The 18,511-nt window shown below is 39.5% G+C and overlaps 1 protein-coding gene across 5 annotated transcripts in view; it reads right to left on the reverse strand.

Annotated features, from left to right (window-relative positions):
• Positions 1 to 18,511, reverse strand: part of LOC122552701 (regulator of G-protein signaling 7) — a 450,150-nt gene that overhangs the window by 373,219 nt on the left and 58,420 nt on the right. The window contains exon 2 of one of the 5 annotated variants that reach the window (XM_043695585.1): positions 1,554 to 1,623. The exons of the other annotated variants lie outside the window; for them this stretch is intronic. The gene's annotated coding sequence lies outside the window, so the exon portion shown is untranslated. The remainder of the gene's footprint in view (positions 1 to 1,553; positions 1,624 to 18,511) is intronic. 5 annotated transcript variants of the gene reach the window in all.

The raw sequence follows: 18,511 nt of genomic DNA on the forward strand, positions 1-18,511 counted from the left end.
AGAGAAATTTGTGGTTCTGGAGATACAGTTTATGCTCAGGAATGATGTGGCTGGATCACAGGTGAGACTGATACCTGCTGTGCTTAAAAGGACAGTGGAAAATCAGACAACTGAGATGTTACAGCAAGTATATCCTGGGATTGTTCTGAGTTGTTAATTAAATGTCATGTCTTACAGCAACTGCTAGAGATAAAATAAACGTGTTTTCTTCAGGCTTATGTTAGTTTTTACTGCAAAGATCAAAGAGATCCCCTGAGCTGGCGCAAATATGAAAGCTTCTGTGTATTTTGTGCACAGCCCCAGGTCTTCAGCTATCTGAGAATCAATCATAGTTATTGGCAGGTAGAAAGGCCTGTGTCATCAATAACTAGCCAGTAATCCACAGACAACCAGCTACGTGTTGCCATTTGAATCTCTATTTGTACTCAAATCTACAGCTCCAGCTCGTCTGCAAACTACACTTCAAGTACAGCTGGAACCAGCAGCTGTGTAAACAATGTTGGGTTGCTTGCTTTCAAGATGTTTACCAATCCTTGATTTCAAAACAGTTCTCTACTCGTTTCAGACCACAATTAAAAGTACAAAACAAAGACATGGGTCTTTACAATAGATAGTAGATATTGTTTTGCAGAAACTTCTAACATTCCTAAATCACACCTTGGGGATGTCACTTCTCAAAACAACACCTCCTGTTACATTTTAGTGCAATTACAATGTTGTAAACCAACCAGAAACAATGGAGTGCCATGATTCCAGCCCAATAAGCAATCATATCTGAAACAACTGGCTACAATCCATGATTACGTTCATTGTAGTCATACAACACTGAAATAACAAAGGACCTTTCATTAAATTACGATTTGAACTGATCATTTTCCATTTACTGCATTCTGCCTTCAACCTTTAGGGCTGGAAAAATAAGCACTGACGTCTTTCTCTCAGAAGGTAACTGAATAAATCAGAGCCCATAATAAAAATGTGTAATTCATGATCAGACGCAGCATGAAACATAAAAGAGCAGCTTAAAATCAATCTGAGTCCAGGTTATAAAGTGAAACAGGAAGAAGTCATTCAGCCCATTTAACTTACTTCTAGCACTGACCACTCATTACATATTGTATCATGAGTTCTAATTTATCCATTCAGTAACCCAAGAGAAATACAGTAGGACACATTCGCCCAGTACTTGATTGGTGATATTTTTCCCGTTGTTTTCAGTTAAACAAAGCTGATGACCTGTAATCCCTTGGACTTCAAACTACCTGGTTCTCCAGTTTCTCCAGCTGCTTTGCGCACTGCACACCCAAGTCCCATCTCTGAGTTATAAAGGTCTGAATAAGTCCTCTGTAAGTTACGTCAAGGTGAATTAGCATTCATCCCTAAGAGTCATGATACCTGGTTAACTACATAAACATGAGATAACTTACTGTGAAATATAACATACTATGATCTAATCATTGGATTGAAGTTTGATCTGAAAATATCTTCTAAATACAATTCAATTTTGCATTTCTAAACTCCCATCCCATGCCAACAGGCTAATTAGCACTCACCCTGCCCTTGAGTTCACTGTAACCAGTCGTGAAAAGAAATCAGTGGGCCATTAAATCCATTGTTTCATTTCTTCATCCACATGTTCACCAAATTAATTTGTAACAAAAGGATAAAAGAGAAATAAATTATGAAAATCAGTGGGATCAGATTTATAAACAATTCAAAGCATAGAGCGTAACTATACAAGTACATTATGTAAGATAGCATGTTGGATCAATCCTACAGTATGAATCATGTCCCATGGGTCTTTATTATGAATCCTCATTATAAACTGCCCTCAGATTATTTTTATTGTTTGAACTGCATTGCAGGTAAAACAATATTACTTACTCTAGGCATTGGTCATTTACTAAGGTGCCTAAGAATACATTGCACCCATAAATCAGACATTCCCTTGTACACTGCAGTGTTCCCATTGACGAAAAGTTGTGTGAATGCATATTCTGCATACTGCAGCCGCAGTACACCAGTCATGGATAACTGAACATTGAGTTCAATGGCAAGAATTCCAAACATTACCTGCTTCATCCTGAATGGCATCAAGCTTTTTGAGTTGTGAGACTCTCATCCGGATGTGTGATGAGTACTCCGTCACATTCTTTACATTTTTTTAACTCAATCATGGGATGTGGGCAAGGCCAGCATTAATTGCCTATACCAAATTGCCATGACCGGGTGGCTTGCTTGGCCAATTCAGCAGGTAGATAAGAGTCAAGCAAATTGCTACGGTCAGGAATCACATATTAGCCAGACCAGATAAAGCAGTAGATCTCAGTAAACCAGATGGGTTTTTAATGGCAAGCAATGGTAGATTCATGGTCACCATTACTGAGAGTTGCTTTCAAGTCCAGAATTTTACTGAATTGAATCTCTGCTTATTTAAATCCCACCAGCTGCCATAGTGCAACTTGGGCTGGTGTCCCAGAGCATGAATCTGGACCATTAGATTAACTAGTCCACTGGCATGATCACCTACCCTCTCCTCTTCAGCCTCATAGGTGGCGGGAAATTTTTTGTGTAATTTGGTGAGTGAGCAGTTAGTTAAGTGTCCATCTATGTTCTTGTCACAAAGTTCTTGACTACCTATCAGTTAGCAGCTGGTCCATTGGATACCAATCTTGATGATGGGATCTGAATAATGATGATGTTGCTGAAGACAAGGAATCCATTGGAGGCAATCATTATCTGTTATTTTAGGGCTAAATGTCCAAATTCAAATGTTGATCAAAGTTCCTCTGTGGCCTGACAATGGCTGGTTAATTTGAAAGAGTTGTGAATGAAACTGAAGAGTGTTGAATTATGAATGGCTTTGACGCTTTTTGTTTCATAAATGTTTTAGCTCTGTGGCATGTCTTAGCACTATCCCACAATGATACTGGAGATCTCGTGCATAATGCCAAGTGCTGTCACTCTCACCTCACCTCTGGAATTCAGCTATTTTGTCCTTGGTTGAACCAAGGCTGTAAAGAGGTCAGGAGCTGAGTGGTCCTGATGGAACCTAAAGTGAGCATCACTGAGCAGGTTATTGCTGAGCAGGTGCTGCTTGATAGCACTGTTGATGACACCTTCCATCACTTTACTGATGATCGAGAGTAGACTGATGAGGCAATAATTGGCCAGGTTGGATTTGTCCTGCTTTTTCTGTACAAGACACACCTAAGCAGTTTTTTTACATTGTCAGATAAATGCCAGTATTGTAACTGTACTGGAAGAGCTTGGCTCAGACAACAGCAATTTCTAGAGCACAAGTCTTCAGTACTATTGCTGAAATCTTGTTACGGCCCAAATCCTTTGCAATATTCTGTGGCTTCAACAGTTTCTTGGTATCACATGGAGCAAATCGAATTGGCTGAAAACTGATATCTATGATGCTAGGGACCAGTGGGAGGAGGCCATGATGGATCACTCGGTAAATTCTGGCGGAAGATTGTTGCAAATACATCAGCCTTTTCTTTTACACTGAGATGTTATGCTTTGCACATTGTTTTAGTCTGTCCTGTAAAGAAATATGTTTGACAAAAAAGTGTGATTGTGGAGGTCCTTTGCCAAACATATTTGGGTTAGATAAGCACCCAGCAGAGGAATTTTCTTTTCCAAGTGATGGCTGTACAAATCCAATCTTCGTGGAAAGACTACTTGTATATATGGTGGACTAACCTTTGAAGGTAACTGCATCGTCAGGTATTATTGAAAAGCTGGGAGAGTACAGTCCTGATTGAGAGTCTGTCAGTGCCTATATGGAGCAGCTTGAGATGTTCCTCATTGCTAATAACATCCAAACAGGCAGTGGAGAAAAGGGGTGGATATGTCTGACCAAAGCAGGCCATGAATTAGTCAATTACATTTGCTCACTCCCGTTGGATCAAAAGACATTTCACTGTCAGATGTTTTGTATAAAGCTGACCAGCAGCAAAATGCATTGGTGATTACAAGAAGCTCTCAGTTTGGAACCAGTGATCAGTTACTCAGTGAGGATATTGGAAAGCTTACCACACTTTTGAAAAAGCTGTCCATCCATTGAAATTTTGAAGAACACAAAGAGAGAAACAGTGTGTAATTTGTATGTAATCTACAAAGTGAGGATACTCACAGTAAGTTCCCAAATTGCCAAAGTTAACCTTTGACCTAGCTTGCTAAACAGCACTGTACATGGATGTAGTAGAACGTGACTTGAGAGAAGTCAGAGTTACAAACCACAGTGACTCGTTCGAATGAATAACTGCAGCTCATTAAGCTGCAGGCCCCAACAAAGGCAGTTGCAAAGTCCCATTATTCATTAAGGCCAACATTGGGAACAGAATTGGCTATTTGTGAATGCACAGTGCTATAGCTGCAAGAAGGAAGAATCATCTCTCCAAGGCATGTCAGAAGCAGATACACGGGGAAAATACTGGTAAAACGATATGGCAGTCATAGCAAATGGTTGTTGAACAGCAGCTAGTTGGTGAAGGGTTGTTGTAAATCCTTATAATTAATAGCACAAGGAAGTCCAATAAATATTCACAGGTCAACTTTGTCCAAGTAATATTGATTGGAGATCCTATGAACATGGAGGTTGACACATGGATGCTAGTCAGCATGATTCCTGGATCCTTATATCATCAAAGATTGAGTCAACATCAGTTGGAGATAAAATGCAGAAAGTTAAGAAGTTACAGAGGAGTGTAATGGTTCTAGTCACCAGCAGGAGCAATGCACAAAATTACCCATAATTGAAGTGAAGGGTGACAAATTGGCATTGCTAAGAAGGAAATGGCTATACACACTGAGGCTGCACTGGAACAAGGTCTTTCTCACAGAAAACAAACTCACAATGCAAGATGACATTATCCTCGGGTGTTTAGTAAAACTGGCCATCCGATTCAATTATGTATGGCTTACATAAAGGCTCAGAGAGACTGAGGCAGGTGGTGTGTCCAGAGTGGGGACTCTGGCAGTGGCTTCAAGGAGACATCTGGAGGAAGAGCAAGCACGGGACTCAGGATTGGCTGCTACATTGGCAGAGGCAATCTGGGCGAGGTAGGCCCAGCGGCGAAAGACAATGCCTGAGGAACAGAAATTTCGACATTGGCACTGGCAGCAGCGAAGCAGTGGTGAATGGGTTATGGTCTCTCCTTAAGCCATTTTTAAATTATTATTCTTAAAGTATCCAAAATTGTGCCAGAATTATGGCGAAAGTGGAAGTTTTTCACTGAATTTGCTATATTTTTCACTGTAAAATACACATGGCAATTAAAAGAAACATTCATTCATTCAAATCAATTTACTGCCAACCCCATTCAGTGTCCTATGCTTTGAGGGAGAAAATAGCACATGAGCTCAACAGACTGGTGACACAACACATTATTCCAAAGGTTAAACATTGTAATTGGGCTACTTCCATAATGGTAGTACCAAATGCAAATTATGTAGGGATTATAAATTATCAGTAGATCAGGTACAAGATTTAATAGCTCCAAAATTTGATAATCATTGAAGATCTGTTTGCTATATCCAGAAGTCCGATATTTTCAAAAATTTGCTTTCACAAGTGCCTGTTTGTAACTTCAATTACACCATGAGACAAAGTCTAAATTGACTACTAATACTTACATGAACTACTTTAATTTCATAGGCTGCTATCTGGTGTTTCTTCATCCCTGGAATTTTTCAAGGGCGAATGAACTAAATTTTGCAAGAAATTTAGGGAGCACTGCCTTACTTACATGCCATAACTATTTCAACTCCAACAGGCACATCCATGATGACAGGTTGAAGACGTTGCACTGGAATTTGGAAAAGCAATGGAGATCAGAGAGAAAGTAATCAAAAGTGCAATGTTCCAAAATCTGAGTATTTGGATCACAGGGTAGAGAAGGATGGATTACATTCAGAGTGAGGCTGAACCTATAAGAAAGATGCCACACCCTCAGAATATTTCTGAGCTCAGATCTCTTTTGAGCCAATTAAATGATTGCGGAATTCAAATTTCCAAGTTTGCCAGCTTTTTTGAGTTTATTAAACAATTTCTGAAGGGTGTTCCGTTGGTTGGGACCAAGGAATATGACTAATCTCCACGTTGTGTAAAATCGAAATGAAGGATGGTCAAATGCCTTTGTAATATAGATCCAAACAAATTAAGGTAGCATGTGATATGTCTGCATACAGAATAGGTGCTGTGATCTCTCGCCTGTTGGGTACTGATGTAAAGAGACCGATTGCATTTGTCTCAGTGTCTCAAGAGTGAAATTGTACTCAGAAAGAGCACATGGCACTGTCTTTGATTTTTGGAGCAAGGGGATTTTATATTTACTTGTATGGTTGTGGTTTTCACAATTGAAACTGATCATAAGGCATTGATGGTTATTTTTGAATCTAAAAGCTCCACTACCCACATTATCTGAAGCTGGAATGCATAGATGAGCTTTGATTTTGTCTGCTTATAAGTTTGACATTAAATACAAACAAGTGGAAGCTCACTGTGATGTTGATGCAATGTCTAGATCACCATCCCATCAACATAAAACTCAAAACGAGGAGGATTTATTTTTCTTTTCACATGTAAATGAGTTGCCAGACAGAGCAGATGATATTGGTGGAACTGATAGTGACACAATATGGTCAAGGATGTACAACTATTTTGTTAACTGTAGCCAGCACCATTATCCAGCCGGTTTCTAATTCTTAAGAACGAGTTGTCAGTTGACAAAGTTTAATTTACATGGAGGAGCCTCAGTGGTAATTCTGAAAATCTACAAATCATGGGTTGCTGTGTGATTGTCATGACAGATGAGTTAGACAAAGGGTCTGGCGAGAAGTTATCTATCTTTGTTATTTAACTTTGGTGGCCAATGTTACATAAGGACATAGAAGGTACAAGAAAACAGTGTAAAATATGTCAAATTGTAGAAAAAGAAGGCAGCATCTTTAGAATCACGGCAAGGTGAGGCTGAGGATACATACTCATTTTGCAGAAATTGAGGGAAATTGGTATTTATTTTGATAGATAGCTATTCAAAGTGGTTTGAGGTATTTCCAATGAATCTAACAAAAACTAGCAAAACTTGAATGACTTTGCACAGTTTTTTTGTTAGTTATGGGTTACCAGAGAAAATTGTATCTATCATTGGACACCAGCTTTATTCAGAAGTGAAAAATCACACAACACCAGGTTATAGTCCAACAGGTTTATTTGGAAGCACTAGCTTTTGGACCACCGTTCCTTCATCAGGTGGTTGTGGAGAATAAGATTGTAAGACACAGAATTTATAGCAAAAGTTTACAGTGTGATGTAACTGAAACTATACATTGAAAAATACCTTGATTATTTGTTAAGTCTCTCATCTTTTAGACTGAACATGTTGGTTTCACTTCTTTTGTATGTAAATCACAAAACTTTTTTTTTAGAAGTTACATTCTCAAGTGAACTTTAACAAAACCTTTAGCGAGTGAACTCTTAAAAAATGTTTTGTGATTTACATATGAAAGAACTGAAACCAACATGGTCATTCTAAAAGAGAGAGACTTAACTAACAATCCAGGTCTTTTTCAATATATAATTTCAGTTACATCACACTGTAAACTTTTGCTATAAATTCTGTCTCATAATCTTATTCTCCACAACCACCTGATGAAGGTGCAGCGCTCCAAAAGCTAGAATCACGGCAAATAAAGTTCTTGAATTATAACCTGGTGTTGCATGATTTTTAACTTTGTAAACCACAGTCCAACATCGGCATCTCCAAATCATTTATTCAGAAGAGTTTTCAAATTTCACAAGAATAAACAGGGCAAAAACTCACTAGTGTTCCAGCATATCACCCTGCTTCAAATAAAAAAGCAGATTGTCAAGTGAGCTCTTGTTAAACAAAGGTTGGCTACAAACTGGAATAAAATGTCAGATGTCATTGAATCACAAACTGGCAACTTTGTTTATCATAACACACCTCATGTCACTGTTAGTAGAATGACAGCAATTGTTTCTTTGAAGACAGCCTGGAATGAGATTTTCATCACCGAAGACATATTTGGCACAGTAAGTAAAGGAAAATCATCCAGACAGAAGGAAAATCATGACAGAGCACAGTGAGAGGTCGGAAGTTGAACCCAGCATATTAAGGTGAAAGATAAGCATCATCGGTGGTCAAAATGGTTCCCAGGGAGAGTTGTAAACATGTACAGTACTCATATGTATTAAATCAAGATACTTGGTGATGGATTGGTTATGTGCATACATGTGGATCATGTAAAACACTCAGCAGTTCATGAAGAAAAATTGACTTAAAAAGAAGGGATTTGGAAATAATCAAATAAGTCTAATGATTTGGATAGTTGAAATAAGCAGAATACCAACAGTTACTGTGGCACAAGTTATGCCTGAAACTAATTCAGATCTGAGTCAATCAGACAGACATATCTGACGAAGGGAAAAATTAAATTGACGGTCAAGGGCAAAAACAAGCCTTGTTCGAGAAAATCTTTTCTCCGTTCCAGGCCAAGATGGGTTAAAATGCTTCCCCAACTTCTGAAAGTTTGAGTCAAGAAAGGAGATATATTCATAGGAATAGGAAACCAGTGATTAAGTTTGATTTATAAACATATGGAAAAAAAGATAAATAAATTGTATGGACTTTTGGATAATGTGTAACACATTCATCAAGGAAAGAGAAGTATAATGGCACTCTCTTTGTGTACCAGGTTGAGCCAGTTTAATTTGGTGTTGACCCACCAAGTCCTGTTTATTGTTTTAGACACAATTTTTCTACTCAAGCATGGCTACATTCAGGTCATAAAAAATAATCAGGTTATGGAAATGCTCATGATATTTTGTTGCTTGGCTTTTTGCTCAGTAATGCACTTGTTAAGTACCTGCACAAGTGAAAGTGGTCAAAAAATCCAATCACCTCAGAATTTGAAATACTTCTCATAATACATGGCTCTCTGTGACATATATCCTGGGTAAGAATTAGTCGCAACTAGTTGGACTTCAGAAAGTATTTTTTTTGCAAGAAAGAAAATCTAACAGGTTTCTCTGTCGTGCCATTTGAATTATGATTTAATTTCTCCACCAATGTTTTTGTTTCCAGAGGCAAGAGACTCCTAATTATCACCTTTATAAGCTGGCAATGTTGCAGAATAAATTTTAAAGCAGGTGAACATTAGATTTCCTGGCCCTTTTCTCTAGCTCTGTCTTCCCTCTCACACTCATACTTTAGAATCTGTGAAGGTAAATTTGGTCTACAGCGTTACAGGCTTTTTAACAAATTTCAGCTGAGTTTTCATCTCACCCAACCTTCTTTGCATTGAAACATGTTCAAACCTATGGAGAATTATTTCTAATCCTGCAGTCACTTTTCCTTGGTTTGAAATTTAACATTTGAAATTTACAAGCTAATAGAAAATAAAACCTGCTGCAATGATAAACTGATTCACAAGTCCATTTGACGTGCCCGAAATATTTCACTTCTCAGGTAACTCTTCTTTGAAACTATTCAGTCAGGCTTTTTTTTTGTAAATTCACATTTTCTTGCCCTTAATCAAAGTGTCTAACTAATTCTTTGTTGCTATAACAATGCTGACATGCCAACAGTAGTTGAAACATAGGATCTATTTCTGTCTGCAGATTTAACTGACTGGAAAATATGGCATGAAAGGATTGCAAAATAATAACGCGCATCCTTCAACATACTCCAATCCAATTCCTGCAAGAGCAGGTGTACAAACAATAATGCATAATCAAAAAGACCATCTAAACTAAACCATTGTAAAGAATGCATGTTAGAGATTTCATAATGTATAATTCAACTCGATATCTAAATCTATCAAGATAATCACCAGTTCTCTCTTGTGAGATGACTGGTGCACAGGGCAACCGGAAGAAACTATTTAGTATTGTATTCGCTGCACCCAATGTAGCCTAATCTACATTGGGGAAATCAAACACAGACTGGGTGACCGCTTTATGGAACACCTCTGGTCTGTGTGCAAACATGACCCCAACCTTCCCGTAGCTAGTCATTTTAACACAGCATCCTGCTCACGTAACCACATGTCTGTGCCCAGCATGCTGCAGTGCTCCAGTGAATCGCTGCGCAAACTGGAGGAACAACATCACATCTTAAGACTGGGCACTTTACAGCCTTCTGGACTTAATATTGAGTTCAACAACTTCAAATTGTGAACCATTTCTTCCCTTTCTTTCACCTTGTTACATTCTGTCATCATGTCCTCTCTCCCCTCCCCACTTTCCAGGGGAACTGCCTGTCCTTTCCAGTCTGGCAGTTAAACACGTCATTATTTTGCCATTATCACATTCTATCACTTAACCTGAACTATCAACATCTTTTCTCCGCTAGCGCCATACACTCACTACCCCACACCCCAACAACCCCAAACTATAGCATAAATGCTGTCCCCTCCACACTTCATTACTTCTGATGGAGAGTCATCTAGACTCGAAACATTAGCTTCCTCTCTCTCCATGGATGCTGTCTGACCCGCTGGGATCTCCAGCATTGGTTGTTTTCAGTTAATATTGCAGCATTTGGGAAAGATTTTCGGTGATGCATGGATGTTGCACCTACCCTAGCACTGTCCCAAAGTCAATCTCAAGATTCCTGACGTTGCAAGTAATGGCATTGGGGAAATGGTCCTATACCACTCCATGATTTGTAAATCCACCGACAAAATTCATAACGTTTATCAGCTAGCAACATGAAGTTGATTTGGTGGGAAATACAGTGTTAGGCGATGTATTCCCAGCATTAACATACAAAACATCTGCAGCAACATATAACAGCTTTTTTCAGTGGCCTTTCCTGTGATCATCGAGGCCTAAAGAAATAAATGCAAGTAAATTGTCACTGAAATTATGGAAGCTACAATATATTTATGATTTCATTGCTAAATAGCCATAGCCATTTAACGATGCCGACAGAGTTTGGGAAAATAAAGGTTACTGTGCATTGTCAAATTACACTAGGATATCATTGTCAGCCTACATTTACCTGTCACAGCAAATACTTTGCACTAGTTGTAGATGCTGTGTTGTTGCATTGAAATTGTTGATGCAAACAGTAACTGTAAATCTCAGAAACAAAACTCAAGCTTTTGTCAAGACATATTTTACGATGAAATGACAGCACTCTTGTAAAAAAGAGATACCACATTATGTCGAAATAATGACCTTTTCATTTACCTGTAAAAAAGAATTGATTGTAAATGGCTTCCATCACATTCTGAGATACTGTGGACTTATCAATTTGTCACTGGGATTTGGCCAAGATTGCAAAACGTAATTGCCATTTCTCACAAAAAAGAGAGAGGTGAGTTGAATTATGTTTACTGCCATCCTGTCCTCTCCTTAAGAGAATTAGGGGTTTTATTTTTAATTTTCTTTTCTTATTTTCTTTTTGCTTTTAAAATAAATTCAGTAGCATATTTCCCCAAACCATGTTTGCAAAGTCATAACTAAATGACCCACAGCAAAACTCTTTAGGGTTAAAATGAAGTAGGATTTATTGTTGCATTCAAAACCCAGGGCAATGGTTCACAGACACATTCACACACATGCATCCAAGAAGGAAAGAAAAAGAAAGCAAAGAAATTACAAGTCATTTAGAATTCAATGTATTGGAATTAGGTCGCATGAATTAGAGAGGGTCCAGTCAGCCAATGTCCAGCAGGAGGTCTTTCAGATAGTTATGCACAGAGTTCTCTTTCAGAGGAGCTCTGATGCAGTCAGATTGCTGGTGAAGATATCATCATTGTAAACTGGGGATTGGCAAACAAAATACAGGACATTTTTGAGAAATCATACTTCTGAGAGAGATTGAGATCAGAAGCAGGTGTTATTTAAGCTTACTTTATTGGTGTTATAAGCAGGCTGACTGAAGAAGAGGTGATAAGGTTGCTTTTTGTTCTGAACATTTCTTGACATTACTGAAGTAGCCAACGTACCCATTGTGTATTTGATAGCAGCCATCTTTATTGGGTTGTTGAATTTTTTTTTAGCAAAGGTCACTAAATAGATAGATATGTATTTGTACTGTTTGGACTGAGGGTCCCAATCAAGGAATTCATTGTCAATGGGATTCACCTGGCCCTCATTCCAATCACTACAGTACTAAAGTTAGTTTTTATTCAAGGTGTAATATATTATCCAGACATTGACACTTTCAATTCATTAGACATCACAGGTAATTTATTCTGGATGGAGGTACCCTTCCCTGAATCACGTTAGGAAAATAGCCTTGTATTACAATAATTCAATCTCTTCACTGTACCACAGAATAACAGAATTACCATATATATTAAAGAAAAACAATGATGCCAAGTTAGCTCATTCTTAACTATTCAATGTGAACCTGTCTAAAAACGTAGGTACCAGTAAATTTCTCAGAGCTAGTTCATGAGTATTTCAAAAGTTCTGGTTCCCATTGAAACACACCAAATCACCACCGGACCCCACTTCCCCACCTTTCCACATCTCTATTATAGCCGAGCATTGCATACTCTTGCCCAAAGTCCTTTAGTAAAGAAATCAACAGTCAAACTTTACATAATAAATTTATCCAACAACACATGCCAAATTACATATAATACTAATCAAGCTCCACTTTCTGTTAGTGCTTGCCCAGTCGAGTAACACACAGTACTGTCCCAGTATGGGCTACATTATGGCTGTTAAAAGACTGCTGACATTCAACAGGGAAGACTCTAGATGGTCTTGTGGGACTCCTTTGAGCAGCTGACCTTGGACTGTATCAGTACAGTATATGGAGTGATGTAGCTTTGCTGACTGACAGGCAACAACTATGGTACTGACAAAAGACAGTGATGAGAACAGAAACTGTGCCATCCTGAGAAAGGACATCAGGATCGTGCACCAGAGAGTTACTGTCATTCCCATGGAATAGAACCTTAGCAATCCTAATAATCCGCTAGAGAACAGATTTGCTGGATTGAGCTGAGTGCTGATATCCACAGCCATGGTAGTCGCAGATTGAACCTGCATGTTACCAAGCCAGACTTGCATGGCAATGAGCACCAGGAGAAGATCAGAGAGGCAGCAGTTTCAGCAGCAATAGCATTGCAGCCCAAAGCAGGAAACGTGAGGAGTGAGGGCGGTTCCCTAGTATCAGTGATGGCATTGAGAACAGGCAGCTGAGGTCTCCTGGAGAGCAAGATAGGGGAGGACTCATCAACGACTGCTGAACTTTTAACTCCATTCCTTTATTTTTCTAATTTAAATTAAGAATGGCTTTAATGTTAACTATTACCTTAATTCTTTATTTTTCTACTTATTCTATGAAAGTAATTAATTTTTACTACTTTGTACCTACATTTTTTGTACCTAGGTGCCTTTGTACCTAAGATGGCGCCATGTGTGGTGACATTATATACCTTTCACTGCACTCCTGTACTTGAGTACACGTGACAATAAAATATAAATCTAAAGTCTAAATCTGAGCTTCCACTATAGCACTCAGATGTTGAAGAGCTTCTGCTAGTTCTGCAACAGAAGCCGAGATGCAATCAGCAGACCCTGCACTATGGTTGGGTCTGTAAGCAGTGTGTTGGAGCTGTCCACCACTGCCACACTGGAAAGGATGACCTTCAAGCTTTGCCTGAAATCTACTGACATGTTGGAGTCTGACTCCTCGATGCTCCTTGACCATGACAAGAAACAATCTGTAAGCCTGCCAATGCACTAGGTATTTCAATGGGCATTGTCATCATACATTGCTGCATCAATGTGAGTTCATTAAGCAGCAATGCTTGCACTACTTTTGTTGATTTTTCTTCAGCTTTCAACATGCTGCAACTACTTGAGCTTATTGAAAAACTGGAAGACATTGATGCTAATCGTCTTCCCCTACTTTGATGTGGTGATTTTCTTCATAGCAGAATCCAATGGCACAGTAGTTTCTGCGATCTACTCAGAGTCTATAAAATGACCACTGGATCTGCTCAGGGCTGTGTCACAGTACCTTCACTTTTCATCTTCGATACAAGTATTGTCGATCTCAGTATAACAACGCACTAATTTTGAAGAATGACACAAAGTTGGATGGGAGATTAGACTGTGGGGAGGATGCAGAGATGCTTCAGTGAAATGTGGACAAACCCAGTGAGTGAGCAAATGCATGGCAGATGCAGTCTCGTGTAGACAAAAGTGAGGTTATCCACTTTGGTCCCAAAAACAAAATAGCAGATTGTTATCTGAATGGCTATAATTTGAGGGGCAGGAATGCACAACAAGACTTGGGTGTTCTCAATGCCACTCACTGAAGGTAAGCAAGCTGGGGCATTAAAGAAGACTAATAGTCTGTTAGACTTCATTGCAAGAAAATTCAAGTAATGGAGCAGGGATATCCTGCTGTAATTGTACAAGGTCTTGGTGAGACTACACATGAAGCATTGTGTGCAGTTTTGGTTTCCTTATCTCAGAAAGGATTTTTTTTTGCCATAGAGGGAGTGCAGCAAACATTACCAGATTCATTCCTGGGATAGCAGAACTGATGTATGAATCATAGAATCCCTACAGTGTGGAAACAGGCCTTTCGGCCCAACAAGTCCACTCAGACCCTCTGAAGAGATTCCCACCCAAAACCCATTCCTCTACATTTATCGCTGACAAATGCACCTAACCTACACATCCCTGAACACTATGAGCTATTTAGCATGGCCAATTCACCTAACCTGCACATCTTTGGATTATGGGAGGAAACTGGAGCATCCATAAAGCACCATGCAGATGTGGGGAGAATGTGAAAACTCCACACCAGAGGCTATGAATCGAATCCGGGTCCCTGGCACTGTGAGGCAGCAGTGCTAACCATTGAGCCACTGTGCTGCCCTACAAAGACAGGTTGAATCAGTTAGGATTATATTCACTAGAGTTCAGAAGAATTGGGGGGAATCTTATATAAATCTATAAAATTCTAATAGAATTAGATAGGGAAAATGCAGGAAGGATGTTTCCCAATGGTGGGGGAGTCAGAACCAGAAATCACAGTCAAAGGATATGGGGTAAACCATTTAGGACTGAGATGAGGAGAGGTTTCTTTACGCAGAGAGAGATGAGTGTGTGGAATTCACAACCACAGAAAGGAGTCAATGCAAAAATATTGCATGATTTCAAGGATTGAGGCTAAAGAAATCAAAGGATATGAGGGAAATGTAGCAACAGGCTGAGTTGGGTGATCAATCATGGTCATAACAACGCCATTGGTGACGGTGGCACAGTGGTTAGCACTGCAGCCTCACAATGCCAGAGACCTGGGTTCAATTCCCGCCTCAGGTGACTTACTGTGTGGAGTTTGCACATTTTCCCCATGTCTGCATGGGTTTCCTCCGGCTGCTCCAGTTTCCTCCCACAGTCCAAAAATGTGCAGGTTAGGCGAATTGGCCATGCTAATTTGCCCGTAGTGTTAGGTGAAGGGGTAAATGTAGGGGAATGGGCCTGAGTGGGTGGCGGGTCGGTGTGGACTTGTTGGGCCGAAGGGCCTGTTTCCACACTGTAAGTAAACTAACCTAAAAAAAAAACGAATGGTGAGACAGGCTCAAAATGCTAAATGGCCTCTTCATTTCTCTGTTTGTACGCAGATCCTGTTTTTATATTGCTGTTTAAAATTCTCACAGTTGGCTGCAAGTATCAGGTCAAATGTGGTGCTGCTTCCTTGATGATCTGCTCTTCCTCTGAATTTTAATTCTCATTTATTCACTGGCCGGTCAAGCAACACGCCTTGTAGATCTGAAAGTATAAACGCATGAAGGAAGGTTTGGGGTATAGAAGGCCACTCAGCTAAGATGCAAGAGGCGTATGGCAGCACCACCAGCAGCTTGTACATCACATGATGACTACAGTATTAGAGTGACATAGGTGCATTAGGCAAGAGCATGCCATCATTCTGGATGGTTTCAACAATGCTGGCTGCAACACCCTTGGTGATGGCTGCACCAATATTGCTAAGCATCATCTTCTACATGGGACTGAGGACAAGCAGCTTTGCCTGATCCTCACTGGGTTGTTGTTGCTGCATCCTATTATATACATCCTACGAGAAAGACAGAAAGGTAACAACGTATGTGTTGTAACCTGTTTGGGTGATACACTTTTCACAGCAAAAGCTAAGTGCATGTAAGGCTTGCACCAGTGATATGTGAGGGAGAATCATGACAGACATTGCTGATAGACGGGGTGGTGAGTGTGTGCTATTTTGAGCAGTGTTCAGGTTAGTGGTACAGTTAATAGGAAATTAGAATAATGGCATTTGAAGATCATTCATCAACTTTGATCACTGCTGAGGTCACTGAACCCTTACTGACACTAAATATAGATCCTTACCACCAGACTCCTGATAATACCCTTCATGGCTATCTGTTCCCATTGCCTTCACAGTATACAAATGAAGAATCTTGTGCAGAGAGATGACCTCTCTCCTTCTTCCCACGTTCTGCACCAAGTGCTCTGGCTGAGAACCATGGAACTTTAACTCTTAGATGCAGCACCCATTGCTGGGAATAGCCTTGCTTGAATCTAGGCCCCCTGTACAGTATGCAGTCAGTCTTCAGTGTGTTTAATGCTGGGCTGCATGCTACCACCAAACAGATGAGCAGGTAGCACAAACTCTATGTGCTATCCCCATCATCTCAATCAGGCACAGAATAATTGCACATTGCTTTCATGCCCTACTAACAGGCCTTTTTGAGATTTGATTTCCTTGGCTAGATTTAACTCGACATTTAAAATTACTAAAGAGAAATCAGGTAAAATGTTTCAGCTGGTTACTTTTTTGAGAGGATTACCCTTTACATTTGACTGGCATGAAGATTTGATGTAACTGCCACACCTTTTGAAACTCATTGCAATTGACACAAAGAATATTGAATGACACTGATTTACAAACTTATAGAAGGATATAGCGCAGAAGGATGCGATTTGGACCACTGTGCCTATGCCAGCTCTTTCCAACAGTTATACAACTAATTCTATTTCCCTGCGCTTTCCGCACAGCCTAACAGATGTTTCTATCTAATTCCCTCTCTTCATTCTGAATTTTGATAAATGTCACTGAATCAATGTATATTTCAGTTGCATGTTGACTTAGCTTAAGCAGTAATGGATCTGTAGGAGTGCCATTAGGTTGCAAATGAAGACAGCAGATTGATTGAAGGATGAAATTATAGGTCATTTCTCTCAATCAATCTGCCATCCTCAATTACACCCTGTTGTACTCCCACAGATGCATTATTGTGATTTGAAGATACATTTTTAAAAGTCTGATCTGATTTGTTTTCAGAATATTCAGCTATAAGTACTTTGAGTTTGCAAAATATTTACAACTGGCTTTGCACCTGTAGTCTCCAGATAACCAACTGATTGGTTAGTTTGAGAGAACTTTATTACCTCCTTCTGTGGTTGGGTTTTCCAAGCAAATTAAACACAGAGAAAATAGTTGCCCAAAATTTTAAATTTATACCTACTTGAGAGGGGCTGCTTCCTGACCTACATTGGTTCTCAGAGCCCAAGTGACTCCAATTAAAAATGTACATCCTCACGTGCAAATCCTTTCAAGGACTCACCCCTCCCTCTCTATCAGCACATCAAGCCATATAACTCCATACAACTCTGTGTCCCTGTGATCTGGTCCTATCTCATACCATTGGTATACTGTGCCTTCAACTGATTGGGTCCTACATGTTCAGGAATTTGCCTGCTAAACCCTTCTGTACTTTTCCTCTATTCCTTAAAATTATCTCCCCTCTGTACTTTTCCTCTATTTTTTAACATCTTCTAGAAAGTCACTTCTCACTTCTATGCAACAAAAACTGAAATGGTTGGAGTGACTCAGAAGGTCTGGCAGCATCTGCTGAGAGAAAGCAGAGTCAATATTTTGGATCCAATGACCCTTCTTCAGCACTAATTTCTCTGCCTTTACTCATCCCACTGAAAGTCACCTTTAATTTGGCATTCAATTTGGTCTAATTGGGCTCCTGTGAAGTGCTCTGGAGCACTTTTTAAACACACTGGACTGTTTCCTAGACCTAGAGATTAGAGCAAGACATTTCAGAAGTACAGTTAGGAAACAAACAGTTGAGGCAGTTTGAAATTTGATTGTACAAAATGGAAAGGAAAGATGAATGACACAACACATTCAAATCCCCTTCACTCTAACTGGTGCAGAATTAAAACTCTATGGCAGCTCCATGGCTACCTCACACAGGCATAATACTCTGTTGGTAGTTGCAGACCTGCTGAGTATAAATGCAATGGAATCCCAGGAGATTAACAAGCAATGAATACTGCTGGGTACCTGGGAGTAGCTTTATTGTCACACATACACAGTCAATAATTTTCTGGACCTGTGGGAATCCAACAGCAAATTTGAGAGCTCTCTCATTCTGACTGAAGTATATGTAAGTGCCAGTTTTGGCGAAAGTTGCATTTATCATATCAGAGATACTCTGTGGA

This window comes from Chiloscyllium plagiosum, chromosome 9 (genome assembly GCF_004010195.1).
Source record: "Chiloscyllium plagiosum isolate BGI_BamShark_2017 chromosome 9, ASM401019v2, whole genome shotgun sequence".
NCBI lineage: Eukaryota > Metazoa > Chordata > Chondrichthyes > Orectolobiformes > Hemiscylliidae > Chiloscyllium > Chiloscyllium plagiosum.